This window comes from Augochlora pura, chromosome 7 (genome assembly GCF_028453695.1).
Source record: "Augochlora pura isolate Apur16 chromosome 7, APUR_v2.2.1, whole genome shotgun sequence".
NCBI lineage: Eukaryota > Metazoa > Arthropoda > Insecta > Hymenoptera > Halictidae > Augochlora > Augochlora pura.
The window spans coordinates 29833827-29851757 of record NC_135778.1 but is presented as its reverse complement, the minus strand read 5'-3'; the positions used below and the strand labels follow the sequence as shown (position 1 = coordinate 29851757).

Sequence of the window (17931 nt, the reverse complement as noted above, 5' to 3'; positions counted from 1 at the left end):
TTCGAGGTGCAGGGTAATAAAGCTCAGGTAGCGGAGCGCTCACTAAGCGATGTCCGACTCCTGCGAGGGTTGACGAGCAACTGAAATCGTACGCTCTAACCACTGCGCTAACCGATTGAGTTGTAATGATTGGAAACATTTTGGTATACATTCCGCTCGTTACAATTTTTTTTGCTCGCTTAATTCGCATTTTCAGGGTTCAAAAATTGTTTGTTTCGATGCAATAACGTTTAAAATTACTTAATCCACACTCGCGGTAAACTAGAAAAGTAGTAGCTTCATTCTGACAGCAAAAAAACATCGACCCGTTCGGTTTTCATTTTTTTTGACAACGTTGCAGGCGAACAAAAAATCTGAGAAAAATTGAGTATACGAGCCGTGATAGTACCTTGTCAGGGAATTAATGAAATAGTATTACAGTAATTAAATTTTCGAGAAATTTTCAATTTTCCGATTTTTTGGGGGTTTTTCATTTTTGATAATCACAGCTTGCAACTGAAAAATCTGAAAAAATTCTATAACATCCGGCTGGATGTCCAAAATAAGCCATATTTTTTTCAAAATTTTAGAAAGCCGCTAAAGGTGGAAAAATGCCGGAAAACCGCGAAATCTAATTTACCCTGTAACTACCCTCACGGACAAGTTGCAGGGTTAAAATTTTGCACAGATGAGGTTTTATTGGTCAGCTATCGAACGGTATATGACTCATTGAAAAACCACTAAGGGCAGTTTTGACCATCTTAATCCGCTATGCCCTTTATATTTTCTATCTTGTTAAATTTTTTCTTTATATTCAATGTTAATTATTTAGATACTTTAGCGCCCGCGATTAGTGGTGAAATTGTAATACCCCCGGGTATTCTTTGTAAGCCCGGGGGAACACTAATTGATAAATAAATCAAGTATCTGTTCTTATCAGTTCAATATCTGGTACACTACCCACCGGGTAGTCAGAATATTAACCTGATTTTTGGAACTGGACAGAGCGGTTCGGGGCTTGCCCCACCTATGTGATGAGTCGCCTCGGCTTTGCAGTGTCGCTGAGGATGGCTCTATGTACGGTTGAAAAACTTAAAAGGTGATTTAACAAATAGGAGTTTAAAATATTTCAATTCACTATTTATTAGTGTTAAAAGCAATTCATTTGTCAAAGGCCCCTTTACTCCAATAAGACTTTTCGATAACTCAACCCTATTCAGAATAAATTATGGTTGGACATCGTTATTCTAAACGATTTGTTAAGAAATTCCCAACATGATGTTAAAAGGTTCTGGTAAGTTAATTATTAAGTTGTAATAAATTACGTAGTTATTAGTACATGAACTGTTAAAGTACAACGGCTTGTACACTAAAATCCATTGAATTTTTGCCTGTCGCACCTAGTGGTGTATCAATACTTTTTTCGGTTACTGTATATTAACATTAACTCATCGGGCATCGGTTAAATTATTCGTTCCGGAAGCGACGGATGCTGAGAATCAAATACACCGACACTAGCAAAGAGTAGTAGACTAAAAAAATATAACTTCTTAAACTTAAGTAACAAATTTACCAAGTAAATCTAACAATGTTCTTGTAAGTCGCTTCGAACGCAGACAGAACCCCCCATTGTCGGCGTTATCGTCAATTAACTAAGCCCTGTGACGCGTTTCGCCGTCTCTATACAAAACATTTGACGTTTCCGGAAGAAGATACAGCTGTTACAGTCCGGATCATCGTGCTACATAATCGACGGCTCGGCGAACAAACTTGCTGCTCCGTGGGATATATTTGTCGACGTTTATCCTGCAATGTGGGGCGTATCGGAGAATCATTGAAATGCTGATATACACACGTGCATCTGTATCCGATCTACGCGGAGCATTTTCGTTACGACGCACGGTAGTCCCATATCTCGGGATTTACCAGCTCAGAATTCGTACGAGTTACCGTTCTTCTGTTCAACATTCAGCCGACGCGTTATCAGATCCGTACGAATGTTCGTTAATAATATTTATTAATCGTGGTACAATATCATGTAAAACTGCACGATGTAAATTCAAGCGCGACTTCAATTTTCAATCGGGTAGGATTACTTTCGCGTGTTTTATTTATAATAATGTCGATAATTCCATTGTTAGTAATTCAATCTGTAATGAAACGTAATATTAAACAATTAAGCAAAAGTACTCGTTGGCGGAAGTTTACTTTTCCAACGTTGTATTAAATAGTTAGTAATATCTTTATTTTATCGTGCTGAATACTATAGTTAGTTTATTATACTTTAAACAACGATAATAAAACATTTACTGTTTTCTACTTTGTTTCTGAAACATCAAGAATTCACTGCGATATTTATGAACAATGGGATTTAAATTAAACTTTGTTTCTCCTGTGATATAGTATTATTATTGTTACGTATAGTTTTATGTAAATCATGAATGATATTTATCTTATTCTTACCTTAGTAATTTCAATAATTTAAAAATAATAAGATAATACTCTTGAATATTTTTATGTTCATCTTACCTAATTATTCATGTCTTAAACGTATAAATCAGTATTATACTAATTTAGACAATACAAATTATATTTCTTTTACAATATAACTGTGTATATGTAACTATGACTTTGTCATTACATATATATATTGTGTTACTGTATCTATAGTTATTTATCGTTCGTTTAAATAATAGCGCCAGAGATCCGACGATTGATTGAAGTTTAAAAAGAAAGGTGCAGTGTGGAAACAATTAGAGCAGTCTGTGCACCGGTCACGATCTTTCCGTGACTTTCCATTCATGACAGCTGTGTGACACATGCCATGTGACACGAAAATTCGCACACCATTGCCTGAACAAAACGAAACGAACGATTATAACAATCCCGTGTTCCAACTGTAGTAGAACGCGTACACAACAGATGCGGACAAATTGATACAACGATTGATCGAAAGTCTTTGCGAAGCCTGTTTAACGTTCGCCTAACGAGACTTTAATTGTACTTTCAGCAAATAAATTGCTTGTCGTTAAACTATGGCCGTTCATCGAGACTTTCATTCGAACAGTGCAAAGTCGATTGTAATTTAATTAGAAAATAAACTCGAACAGATTTGCTAATTTTAAGAGGCCTGCAAACAATTATTTCGTGATTGTATTGTTATTAAAGAAACAAAATATTCGTGCAAGTTTTCGTTGCTTAGAACGGTGAAGTTAATTGCAATTTAACGAGAATGCGAACTAAAGAAGATTTACAAATTTTCAGAAATTTGCAAGATATTATTTCATAATAAAATTCGCGACATTAATTCAGGAAGCCCTTTATTTGTTTATTTATTCTTCTGCGCTAGATATTGTGCTGTAATTTAAGAATATATTTGTATTCGTCTGTCTAAGATTTGATTAACAAATTTAATAAAATTAATGAATAAGTTGTGAAATTAAATTCAGTTGAAAATATTGCATATGCCTAAATTGAATTAAATTTTACAGGTTGCGAATTAAATTGTAAAATTAAGTTCAACTGTAACGCACTAATCGTAAATTGTAAACTGTATACCAGCTTGTATGGTGTTAACTTCTCTATTAAATATTAATCTTTGTATTAAATATTAATTTCTATATTAAATATTTATTTCTATATTAATGTTAATTTCTATATCAAATATTAATTTCTATATCAGATATTAATTTCTATATTAAATATTAATTTCTATAATAAATATTTATTTCTACATTACATATTAATTTCTAACCTAAATAATGTTAATTTCATAAAGCCGATTTATTGGAAAGTTTAATTACGTTAACTTCAAGCATTCTTTGGTTAATAGTTGAACGTTACATTTTGTTGAAATTTGGGTCAATTACAATGTCTATACGCCATATATACGAAAACCTGATCGGTATAAATTAGCAAATTGAATGCGGTAAATAACTGACAAGTCGAGGACACGGACACAAAGATAACAGGAATTTTCCTCGAGTTTTGAAGCAAATACATCCTGCCTCGATGAAAGAAGTCGGTGGCACAAACGCGAGGATAAACGAATACAATATTTTACTTATTGATTTAATACTTGACCGTGTACTTTCGTATTCAGTACGAATAAAATTGAGAGTAAGAGAACTTGACTTATCGTGCTCATCTATTCTTTCCAGTTTATTTTGAGTCTGAAGCACCCTTCCTCGATCTAAATCATTTATTTCCCAGTGGATCTATAAGACAAAACTTTCACGTTCCCTCGACCGCTGTTCGTAATCGGACGATAAAATACCAATTATTTCTTCTCAAATCATACAAATCATTTTTGCAGAAGATACAAATATATCGATAAAAATAAATCGTTGGAAGAAATCACTATTATTTGTGAAACAATACAAATGATTCTTTGTAGAATAATAAGAATCATTCTCTAATAAACAATACAGTTTTTATTTTCCTAATCATGTTTTATACAATAGTATAATTTTTTCTTTATGAATATCATACTTTTTATAAATTGTTTTGTACAATATCATGTAAATAATTTTGTATGGAAACGTATAGGTTATTTTCTATAAAATCGTGTAAGTTATTTTATATTAAATCGTATGAAATCGTATAAGTTATTTTATATTAAATAAAATTATACTGTAAATTATTTTATACCGTACCAAATTATACAGGTTATTTTGTATAAAATCGTACCAAAACATATATATTATTTTGAATAAAATAATGCAGATAGTTCTTTAAAAAGCAGTATAATTCCTGCCTAATAAGTTGCTATTTATACAATAATAAATATTCTATTTCATAAAATTATATACATCCTTTTTTAAAGTATTATATTTTTTAAACGATACAATCTATTCTTTGTAAAGTGATATCTAATTCCAAATTATTATTACTATTTCAAACAGTTTCTTCAATATATTTCAACGAATTCGTCAGTAAGATACAGAGTATGAAACAATAATCATTACATGATATTAAAAATTAAAGAGAAGTCACACTAAAAATTTGTAAAATTGTAAACAATTTAAAGAATGACAATAAGCATAATTTATGTAGGATATTATCAAAATGTAGAGAAGTTATTCCAAAATTGGACATAATTATTTACGATATTCTATACAATCTATTTAAAAATATATCTAATTGCCGCAGCTATTATAAAAATAAAAAGTTGTTACCACAAAAATTGATAAAAATATAAACATTTGTATACATTAATACCATTAATTACGTATCACAAATTAACAATTTAGTGTAAGTGTCCGAAACATTAAAAAATCGAATTCTCCAGTTATTTGATCTTGTATCAGTATACACAAATTTGTTATATTATTATAATAAGAAGTAAAGATCACAAAATTTATACAAAAATGTAAAGTCGGAGAAATGCAAAGAATTGTAGCGAACAAAATCGAATTCGATCGCAGGAATTAATAGGTAGGCGATATTCCGAAACGAAAATCGCATAACTTAGGCCACTCTCATAATCACCGACGAACGCAGGGATGAGCCCCACGCAATTGGGGCGAGTTACATCTCGAGTTTGCTCGGAGGTAGAAGAAAGTTGTACAGGGAAAAGTTGAATGGTGTGGCAAGGTCTATTTTCCTGGCACTTCACTCCCCCCCACCCTCCCGAATACAATGGCGCACCGAAAAATGCGACCGCAATTTTGTTTTTTTTCACGAAACTCCATATCGGCTTTAAGCAGATCGATTTCTTTCAACTATTCTGAATAAAAACGGTATCGACGATTGATGCTTAAATAATTAACGATTCGTAGGATTTTCACAAACATTTCGATGATTCGTCTCCATAGGCTCAATGTGCAACATTTATTTCTTTATTACATTTGACGATAAATATCACCACCCGTGCAGAGACTAGGTAACTGATAATAAAACAAATTATACTGAATTATTTATGGATGCATAATTTTTAAAAAATCAATCAAATGCTCAACAAAATGAAATATGTGTGTTAGGATGATTGTGTGAGGTTAGGATGATCATTTTCAAAATCTGTGCAATTTTTCGAAAAAGAATTCTGAAAATATTGTAGTTTATCTGTATCTCAAGAAACAATGCAAAAATAATTTGTTAGTCTTTACGGAATAAAATTTGTTATCTCAAGATGTACCATTAATTGTTATATAAATTTTTAGAATAAATTATACATAATATGTATAAGGTAATATTTAAAACAGAATAATAAATTACTCATTCTGAATGCAAATAGTTTAGTGATAATCAGTTACTCAACTATGAATTTATGCAACATATTGTATACATATACTATGATAAGAATTACTACTTATTTATGCTGTATGCATATAGTATAGCAAGAATATCTTATTCATACAATATGTATATGGTATAATATTAATTACGTAAACATGTATAGTATAATAATAATTACTACTTTTATTTGTACTATATGTAGTGTATGTATGATAATGATTGCTAGTGAAATATTTTACAAAATAATATATATATATATATATATATATATATATATATATATTATAAAAATATACTATAATAGCACTAATACTAACATTATGTAGAGTACATATATTGTGATAAATACTAACTACACATACTATATAAAGTTTAGTATCGTAATAATACTACTCCCAAACACAGCACGTGGTACAGTAATAATTACTACTATTAACATTAGATAAAGTATATGTACTGTAATAAATACTAGTTACTCGTACCATATAAAGTTTACTATAGTAATAATTACTATTCTTAGTATAGTATATGTACTTATAGTATGTATAGTACATAGACAGTATGACAATGTATAGTAATAATTACAATTAATCATATTATTGTATTAACTTTAGTACATGGTAAGGATTAGTAGTAGTAAGTTTTGCATACTAAAATAGACCAGCCTATCCCCTTGGATGTTTCCCTTTAAAAAATTCCTTCAACTCCAAACAAAGTTTGTAGTATAGTCTATAATAATCGTCTGTATCACCTTGTGTGCTGTGTACAGCGTATCGTAGAGAGTATAATTGCATAGATATTGAACCCGTAATTATCAAACTCCGTGAACCCCGAACACATTCGTCAAATGTTGATAACACCCGAGCAACATATCCGAATGTATCGAGTAAAGAACATTTCCAATGCAAATTTTTCCCCGTAGCGAATACATAACTGTGAAAAAATATTCAAATTCCGTAGCTATCTAGTTTGTAAGGAAGGCAATGTTTAAAGAACACAAAAGCTTTTTGAAACATTTCGTGCTTTTGCAATAATATTTATACTGGTAAATAAATAATTGAATGAATAGAAACCGACACTCAGTACGATTTTTGAGAATGTTTGTAACTTTGGAAATATTTTACACTTTAATAATTATAGTTAGACGGTTTTAGCTTGGACAGTGGTACTCTGTGGACTTTTTTAAAACAAAACTATATATAGTTTAATATTGCGCCAATAATACAAAACTGTCTTTAAACAATGGTTGAATTGAAAAGGACGAATGAAAAGAGTCAGCTTTTGGCGAATATTTTTTTATTTATTTCTATAAATAATTATGCGAGAGAAAATCCGATTAGACAAGATGAACTTTTATTTTGCAAATGGCGTCGACGGAAGTCATAAATCTTATTGCGCTTCCAAAATGCAAAAGGAAGAGTAGTTATGCAGTGGTGCTTAATCGCGGTCGTTTCTAGTAATACAAGGATATGTTACTGCAAAATAATAAACATTGCATTGCAATTTTGTTATTTGTCTCCGAAATAATTCATATTCCAAGAGGACAGTAAAGTAGAGCCCGTTGACATAATCAAGCGCACTGTGCAGCACACTGTTTTAACCGTATTTCCAAAACGAAACGTGATTTGCAACTTTTATCGACGTCATCCCGTAGGTCAAAAGTTTTCTCCACCTCACGGTGCAATTATATTTTCTACCACACGTATACTTTCTGAAATAAATTAAAAAATGCCGGCAAAAGTTGACGACTAGTTTGAACAATTTTTTTAAATATGCTACACGCTACATACTTTAACATTAAACTATGTGGTTTAGTTGATGAGAGTTTAGAAAATACGAGTATGCAAAGTACGATTATGCAACTACTTTTGCAAGTGCGATTATAACTGTCGGGGCTTGAAACGTCGTCAAACATGAAAGAACGAAGGTAGCAATGGGACATGATAGCATAAAAGTCATCTAAAGCGATAAGAAATGAGTAGCAAAAAGCAAAGTAGAAGAATTCAAAGTAATTAGAAACAAATTATTGAGAACAAAGCAGCAGCCAATGAAGTAGCCGGAAACGAAATGGGGGAAAAAAACAAAGTAATAAAGATCAAAATAGCAAAGAATAAAAAATAACAAAGATCAAAGTAGCAAAAAATAAAAGGTAACAAAGAACAGGATAGAATAGATTAAAGCAGCAAATGACAAGATAGAAAAGATTAAAATAGCAAAGAACGACGTTGCGAAGAGGCCAATTATAACCTCTTAGGCACGACGCGCCGTTATAGTGGCTTTCGCGGATGTTTCGTGCTGTAATCAATTGTATTATTAGTTATTAAAGTAAACGATTAATGTGAAAGTGTGTATATACAATACATTAAGAAAAGAATTAATATTATATATAGCCATACCAAACAAATATGTATATATTAACAAAAATGGTAATTTAGTAATAAAAAATTTCATTCGCGCAAAATCCAGCCGTGCCTAAGAGGTTAAGATTCCGCAAAGTTGTAAAGCAGTAGTCAATAAAGTGGCCTGGAACGAAATTGCAACGAACAATGTAACAAAGATTAAAGTAGCGAAGAATAAAGTTACAAAGACGCCAAAGAACATTGCGGAAAGTATTAAAACAGCAGCGAACAAAATAGCCTGGAACAAAATGACAAAGAACAAAGTGACATAGTTCAAAGTAGTACAGAACAAAGGCCAAACAAAGCCTTAACAAAGGCTAAAGTAGAACAAACAATGTAATAAAGACCAAAATAGTAAAGAACAATGTAACAACGACCAAAATAGTAAAGAACAATGTAACAACGACCAAAATAGTAAAGAACAATGTAATAACGAACAAAGTCGTCAAATAAGAAAGTTTACGTTTTCTTGTCAACATTGATCTTTTGGAAAATTATTATGTTTCCGAGTTGACAAAAATTTGTGAATTCGACGCAAAAAAGTCCGTCAATAACGTCGTCTAGGATTGGAAACTCCAACATGTGTTGAGTCGTCGTTCATGTAAGTACAGCTGACTATTCAAGGACACTTAACCGACAGTGAATGACATCGGTAACTGCTTCCTCTATTATGGTATCGCTGCGACCTTCTATTCTATACTAGAACGTGTGTGCGTCTATAGGTTTGTACGAAACGAGGGAGGAAACAAATGGAACGGCGGATTATGGCCGACAATAATAACCTTGAACCGCCGCATGAATTCCATCTGATTGGGGCCAGGAAAATCGAGCAGCACTCGAGGATTTTTATGGCATGCTAAAAAAACGTTTGATATTCTTATTGTTTTACATCGATGTCAGTGATATTATCCGTTTTATTGTTTTATTTCGGAATCGTGCACGGTGTCCACTTATTCATCGTTTACGAAGGGTTAATTGGACTGTAAATCTTACGCATTTATTAGCAAATGAACGCGGCGATTGCAAAATATGAGTCCGTAATCGTAAATTATAGCGTAAATGCTGCGATTGCAAACTATGAATGAGGTAATTTAAAAACGTGGATGCTTTCATCGCAGATTGTAAATGTTGAATCAGTAGAAAAAGGATGGAACTGCAGTTCTCAGCCTGTTGCATTATACACGTGTCAGAGAAAGAACTAAACGTTATATTGTGAAGGTAGAGGTTTCCAACTTTCAAACGAGTCCAGGATTATTGTTTTCCGACATATTTTTACGAAATGTTAACAGTTCAAAAATCTACAAGCAGTCGAAAGATGAATCAATTGATTCGAAAATGCAAAGAACCAAAGCAGAGTAGCAAAAAAGTGAAGTAGCAGTGAAACAATGTAGCAATAGGGCAGGGTAGCAAAGACGCAAAATAACAAACAGCAACGAAAGAAAGGATCAAACGATAAATGAACAAAGATGCATGTAGTAAAGCAGGAAGAAACAAGTAGTAAATAAACAAACTGTTATTAAACAATATAGCACAGGACAGGTAGCACAGAAAACAAAGCAGCGATGCGGACAATATTGATAAAGCAACAAAGTAACAATGAAACAAACTAACGTAGAAATTGAGTAAAACGATACAAAATACCGAAGAATCAATTAACAAAACGCAATATTATCAAAAGCGGTGAGAAACAAGTAGTGAAAGACAAAGCAACATAATGCAAGATAATTTCAAACAACTTGCTGGGAATCAAGCATGTAACAAAGTAATCTGAAATAAAATGGCAGGAAAGAAAAAAGCAAAAACAAGAGAGAGTGTAACAAAAACCAAAATAGCAATGAGACCGATTAATATTGAGCAAAGTAATAAAGTGGTAGCGAACGAAATAACCTAGAATGAAATAATAAAAAACAAAGTAAAAAAGATTAAAGTAACAAAGAAGATGTAATAAAGATCGAAGTATCAGAAAACAATATAACAAAGATCAAAGAGCAAGGAACAAAATAACGAAAATCAAAGCGGCAAAGAACAAATTAGCAAACAGAATAATTAACACTGCGCAAAGTAACAACGCAGCAGCGAATAAAGCAACCTGAAACAATATGGCAAAGGACAAAGTGACGTAGTTCATTGTAGTAAAGACCAAAGTAGAAAAGCTTAATGTGGCAAAGCACAAAGTAACAAAAATCAAAGTAAGGAAGAACAAAGTGATAAAGAACAAAAAGTAACAAAGATCATAGTAACAGAGAACAACGTAGAGTAGATTAAAGCAGTAAATAACAAAATAAAAAGATTAAAGTAGTAAAAAAAGTAGAAAAGATTGAAATAGAAGTGAACAAAGTTGCAAAGATGCCAATGGACATTGTACGAAATAACAAAACAGCAGTGAACAAAGTATCCTAGAACAAAATGATAAAGGACGAAGTAACATGCATCAAAGTTGCAAAGAACAAAGTTTCTAAGAAGCCAATCAACACAGTATTTGCACAATATAGCAAATAGAACAAACATCGGAAAAGTATAAAAATGAACCTGTATTTTTCAGTTGTTTGCTACATGTATCATAAAAAAGAATGTCAAAAAAAGCGACCAATAGAGCATGAGTCCACGTTTATCGTTGCACAATTTGTTCTTACGATGTGATAACAGCTTCAACATAAACAATTTGCCGAAAGTTAGAAATAGTATATGAAGAATTTCTGTAACCATCATATTTATTATATAATAAATATATATTATTATTATTGTTATTATTATACAATTATATTATCATAATATATTATTTATTATTATATATATTGCATAATATATACCATATATATTGATACCACTTCGTAATAAGTAGAACGTAAGGTAACAGAATTTGAAATAATTAGAGGAATTATTAAGAAATAAACGGAGGTGGTAGAAAATGTTCTGATCGCAGAATCGACCGGAAACGTCGTTCGAAGGGGGTCAAAAGTATTTCAAGAGCGAAACACGCGCTTGATACTTGTTACTCAAGATGTTCGTGACGGTTTTCCAGTATTAGGTTAAACGCGGTTCACGAAGGGTGGCGTGTGCCCTCCGGTTCTCGTGCTCTTTATCAACTCTTTCACGTAACGTGCCCCACCATGCTACCCGACGTGTACGTCTGTATATTCCTAGTAGTCACAAGTATTTATCTAGAGTCTAGAGCGTTTTTTTCTGTCGTGTGCGTCGAGCAGATCCGACTGGCACCACCGATAAACCTTGAATCGGATTGTGCCTTCGTCGTGGAGACACGTTATTCTCGAGCGGCGTGTTTTGATTAGCGAAAAGAAGAAGGCCGCAAAGCTCCCTCGCGAATTAAAATCGGTAATTACGGCGCGGTAACGCGTATCGATTTTCTATATTACATGTAATTAATTAGCTTCAAGTAACGTGTTCCTCGACAGGCCGTGGTAATCAAGATGGCGTTATTAATAATACCGTCGAAAACATTCGAAGCGAGATTACTTATTTAATACTATAGAAATATTTGCTACTAACGGAACGTAAACTATCGTTACGTTACTGTTCAATTACCGGGATGAGAAAGGAGATGAAGTGGTGCGGAAGGAATTAGCGAAGAGGGATCAGGACATACAAATGCAAGTACAGGATGAGAGAATGAGAAGGTCAAGATATGATAACAGATATTTATTAGACGCTTTAGGAAACCAACATATTTAATTAAGAAAGGAAGGAAGGGGAATCAGCGTTTGATAGCAAGAGTGAGGTGTGGGAATTTCGAGGAATACAATAGGTTTTGGATGAAGGATGAAGAGAGGAAATGTAAACTGTGTCGGAAGGATTACGGGACACTGAAGCATTTGGTGGAGGGGTGTGAGGGTGTGGAGAGAAGCAGGTGTAGTTTAGAGCAAGTTGTAGAAGGTAGAGAATGTGATAAAGTAGCGGACTGGGTAAGGGATGTGGAGAGAAAAAGAAAGGGGAGAGAGAAGGAAAGCGGGAACAGTTAGAGGTAAAGGATGTGTGTTAAAGTATGGAAGGATGAATGTATCGGGTTTTTCTGTAAACCAAGTCCATTTCTTGGCCGAAGGGCTGAAATTAATAAACACACACACACACACACACATATACTGTTCAATTACCGGCAATAGATAGTGCGAAAAGTTTCGTATTTAATTCTACGAACTGCATAATATCGCAAATATTTTAATTCGATTTTAATAATAATATACATTCGGTACATAAATATAAATCATGTCAGTAATATATGATAATAGAATAAGAAATACCAGTACAAATAAGAAATAATAGAACGAGTAATTGTAATATACATAATGAATGATAATAGTATAAGTAATAACAATATAAATAATAAAACGATATTATTGCAAGAGAATAAGTAATATACAATGAATAATGAAGACTCAATTAAGCATCGAATAATTATTTTGAGACTATGTGTAAAACGTTATTTCGTCATAATCAAAACAATTTATGAGATACAATCGATACAATTTTAAAAAATTGTTATCAATTCTGCAAAAAGTTCACCGAGCAATAAAGATCAGCTTAATTATGTTAGCATAAAATATAGCACATTATATAGCAAGTTAAATAGAGAAATATTGTTCCCTGATTTTAACATACTATGGAAGATTTTTAGTAAATTTTTCGTTTCACGGATATCCGTAGTCTCCATTGGCTCGTTTGCGCTGCGTATGAATAAGTGAGAGGACTGTTTACATGCGAGCTAAATAGAGTCGGAATAACGATAATTGAACCCACTTCATTCCCCGCTGTGATTTATTACTAATTTCGGCCGAACGATGATACGAATGTATTAATGTGTAATTCATCTGCGATCGATTATTTATCAAGATATCTGACTACGTGCACGAGTTGTCGTGAATTGACATTCGCTTAATGGAGAGCCACCCTATTTTTTTTTTTTTAATCGGTAAATAATTCAGCCACTTTTTTATACTTTATTGAGCGTGCGAGCACTTTGGATACAGTAAACGCTGTTTTCATTCAGTTGCCGAGCACGTAATTAACATTAATATAATAACGCTGGCTTGATTATAGTTTGTACGGCATAATTAGGTCATTGAATATAATTAGACGATCTTTGCTTGTTTATAGAGCATTAGCAACCCTGTAAATACGAGTAGAGTGTGTTCATTTATACAGCATCATTAGTACTGTTAATTAAATTAATCTGTTCTTATTTATTTTAAGAATATTTGTTTCTTTTAATTTCTTTATTTAATGTCACGTCTGTTTAATGACAATTAGCTTGTGGGATTACAGTTAAAGGGTTGTATGCATGTAATATTTACTAAATAGATATTTATGTAGCTATTTATCCACTTGTTTTATATTGTCATTTACGCGTCTTGTATATATAGTTACTTACACATTTCCATTATGCTGTTGCATATAGGATATCTATACGGATATGTATATGTATATGTATAGTGTAATAGCGCAGCAATTATACTTATTTATAACTATAGTGTATCGAATAAGCCTCATATATAATTAAATTATTCTTATACACTCATCGATCAATATTATATGTGTACCGGAATATTAATTGTATTTATATGCATAGAATTATATTATGTGTGTCAGCTTATAGATCTCTGTTAGTTCTGCAGTCACAGTCAGACTAACCGCGCTAGTATGTTAGCTCTGTACATAGTACATGCAACTATACTGTTTATACTCATTTATAATATACGAGTATCAGTGAAACAGTAGAACGTTAACAGTATCGGCTCCACAAAAACAATTACAGCGACCTTAGAACAGCATTTGTTTTATAAACGTTGTAACACAGACCTTGCTAGTTTTTACTGTTATAATATTTAAGTTACCAATTGATTAATGCATCACCGTTATAATTTATATAGCTAGAATGCTTCCGTCCATTCATACTGATATAATATTGCACTTTACTTTCTTGTTGCGGAAACAATATTAAAACTTACAATGATCAACAATGATCCAATTTAAAATGATAATAAAATGTTTTTTAAAATATTTCTTTATACATAGACAAAATTTAAATATTTTACTATCGGTTTAAAATATTTTTGTTTACACAGACAGAATCATTGTCAATTTTAATAATGCTGTATCAATTAACCCACTTAGTACCGGCCAAATAAGTCTGTATCTGAGCGAAATGTTTAAAACTCGTTTGGCGAAGTTTGATAAAGTTTCGGGAAGAAATTGCAAGAATTTTGAAAAGCCTGATAAATAACAAGTTCAAAAAGGGAGAAGAAATAAGAAATGAAATTGTTGTTTAATAAAAATATTAAGAAAACTATCTTGTCAATAATGGCCAACAACGATATATCGTTGTTCGGTACTAAAAGGGTTAAATTGTAAGTTGCAATACTTCTTTTTATACACAGAGAAGATTAAAATATTTTGTTAAATATTTTTAAATATCTTTTTATAAACATATAGGATCATTGTAAATTTTTAAAAGATATTTTTTTATTTAAAGGTTTAGCGACGCGTCATTACTGATTATAATGGTATTATCAATAAATACGCGGAGTTCACTTGATATGGAACTTTCTAATAGTACGCGGGTGTGTTAAATGATGTTATTGTTTAGATCTTCTTATAATACGCATGACAAAAGTACACATGGCCATGCAAGCATATGGATCTACCTTTGTAGCTACGCTTCTCTCAAACCTGTTCTCGCTCCAATGAAAAGGGATTACCCCGTGATTATGTTTGCAGTGCCGCTCAATACCGCGCTGTTTAAAAGAACTGGATGGATACTTTTATTATTCGCGATGACATAATTATTTCGTTACCTTTCCAGCTGATGATATCGCGTACGTAATTATTGATAAAATCAATTGCGCCGTTGTTGACGAATAAATAACGTCATCATTATTTACACAAAACACAGGTACAAAACACGAGTTCAATGAAAAATGTAATTAAACATAAAAATATAATTTAATTTAAGGTTCTTTCTCCATGCACAATTTAAAAACGTTAATTTCACTATAAATTATCGATGATTCTCTATAACGATACCTTATATAAATATAATATTTCAAATATTTATATAAATATTAATAGGTAATATTAATTTATAATGCTGTATAAGTATTGAAATATTTTTATAAAAGTTATATAAAAATTTATAGAAATATTCTATTATATATAAATAAATATTATTTCGTCACTGTATATAAAAACGATGTTAAAGAGAAATTCTTCTCATTTTTCTTTTTATAGAACAACGTAATGAACTATAAGCGTTCATTGCATTGCGAAAAGATGAAACAATCAATGGCAGACTCTGTAATGCTTCGCAGAGGTGTAAATAAATGTGAAAGCAAGTCAGCGGGTTGGTCGAAATCGAATTTAAACGAGAATATAAATTAATGGCGGTCGCAATGATGCACTCAAAAATGCTCCGCGGCGTGCCAGATCTCGGACAGACTGCGCCATTAAAATAATAAACCGAGCGCTTCCGTCGGGATAACAAATTGCAATTACGGTCGGCAAATTTTTCATTCGCATTGTTCCAGGCGTAAAAACAGTCGATTGTGGATTAAAGTCGGCCGACCATAATTGCGCGAAGACCGCGGAGCCAAGTGACTCGCATGCTGGTCAAACGGGCCATGAATTATTCAGAGAAAACATTGCTCCGGAGGAAACATCGAGTTGATTCGTACGCTATTGTTTTCGTATCAACGAGGAATTTTTCAAAAGCCTGTAATAAGCGTCTGGTAATTATTAGCCGAATGCGCGAAGAAAGGAAATAGAGCAATCTTATGGAAACGTATTTACAGAAATAGGCACTGTTTATAATTTTAATGGTATCTAGATTTTTAATTATATTAGCAAGCTATTTTAACGTTTCAATCGATAAACGAGGAAAGAAAGTTAATTTTATCCGCATGCACTATTAATGATATTAATAGAATATATTAATTGTTTACTAGTGAACTGTATGCGTTGAACGACGTTTTTATATGTAAATTATTAATAACGCGTTTATGTTAAAATTGTGTATCACATTGTATTGCATTTATATTATATTAGTTTCTACTAAAAATAATTTAAAATATTATATTAGTTTCCATTATATTAAAATTTTATATTACATTGTATAATGTTATTACATTATATTAACTTTTATTATATCGAAATATTACATTAGATTTAACTAAACAGTTTTCTATAATAATTTCACTTTCAATATCATATTTGTATTACAGTGATTTATATTAGATAAATTATATGTTTATATATTAAATGACATAAATCATATATTTCAAATTAAAATTATATTTTAAAATCGTCAATTGAATTTAAACATTAAATACAAGTAACCATCATTGATTATTTGTAGACGGAGAACATAAAAAACTATAAATATACTATTAACAATGCTTATAAAAAATGCCTATTAGTTATCAATCCATCACAGAAAAGTAAAATAAGTTTCGTTTAAATATAATCGTTTTTTAATTAATAATACACGAAAAAAAAAGATCGTTCTTGTTACACACGCGCGCGCGCTAATAACAATTGGCACAAGTCACTCGTTAATCGTCGATACGTCAAAAATGAAAGAAAAAACATTTTTTATATAGGAGTACAATTAAGCACTAAATATATCCATCGATAGACAGTAAATTGCAAAATTCAGTAAAATACTTGTTGACTGGAACAGTTAAAAACAGGTTTTACGATGACGTTTTATGAATGTATTATAACGCGGTGCATAATAATCGTATTCCAAATTATCGATTGCGACGTGTCGAATTATCATTAATGTTGCAACAATCCCACGGTCCTATATATTTACGAACGTGAATGGCTTTCTTGTTATCGTCTATCAAGTATCCGGCCAGGGTATTATCGTAGTTCCCGTTTGTTAAACAAACTGAATGAGAGATCGCGGCAACGAAAGCGTCGCCGTTGTGTACAATTTTACATTAACGGGTTTCATTTGCGCAACCGAATTTAACGAATGTTTCGGACCATATCGCCTATTGTACGACGAGCCCGTAAGCAGGATAATAAACCGTGTTTCTTCATGCACGAGGAGCCGACCAATCGATATTTATCGATTGTCCTTTGGATGCCTGGCAGAAAACGCACGAGCCAGAATTGTTTCGCGTTCGACTCCTCGATTTATGCTGTAAATTCTCGCACGGCAACAGGCCAACTAATAATTCTTGAACAAATGCGATCAAGATTTACATTCCCGGCTGAACGAAACCTGTAAATCAAACCGCCGCGAACTTATCAAACGGGATAACGATAATCCTATGCGTTTCCGGAGACCTATAATTTATTT

The 17931-nt window shown here is 32.1% G+C and overlaps 1 pseudogene; it reads left to right on the top strand.

The window, feature by feature from the left end:
- Positions 1 to 858: 858 nt before the first annotated feature.
- LOC144473923 (U2 spliceosomal RNA) lies at positions 859 to 1060 on the top strand (annotated as a pseudogene).
- The last annotated feature ends 16871 nt before the right edge of the window (positions 1061 to 17931 follow it).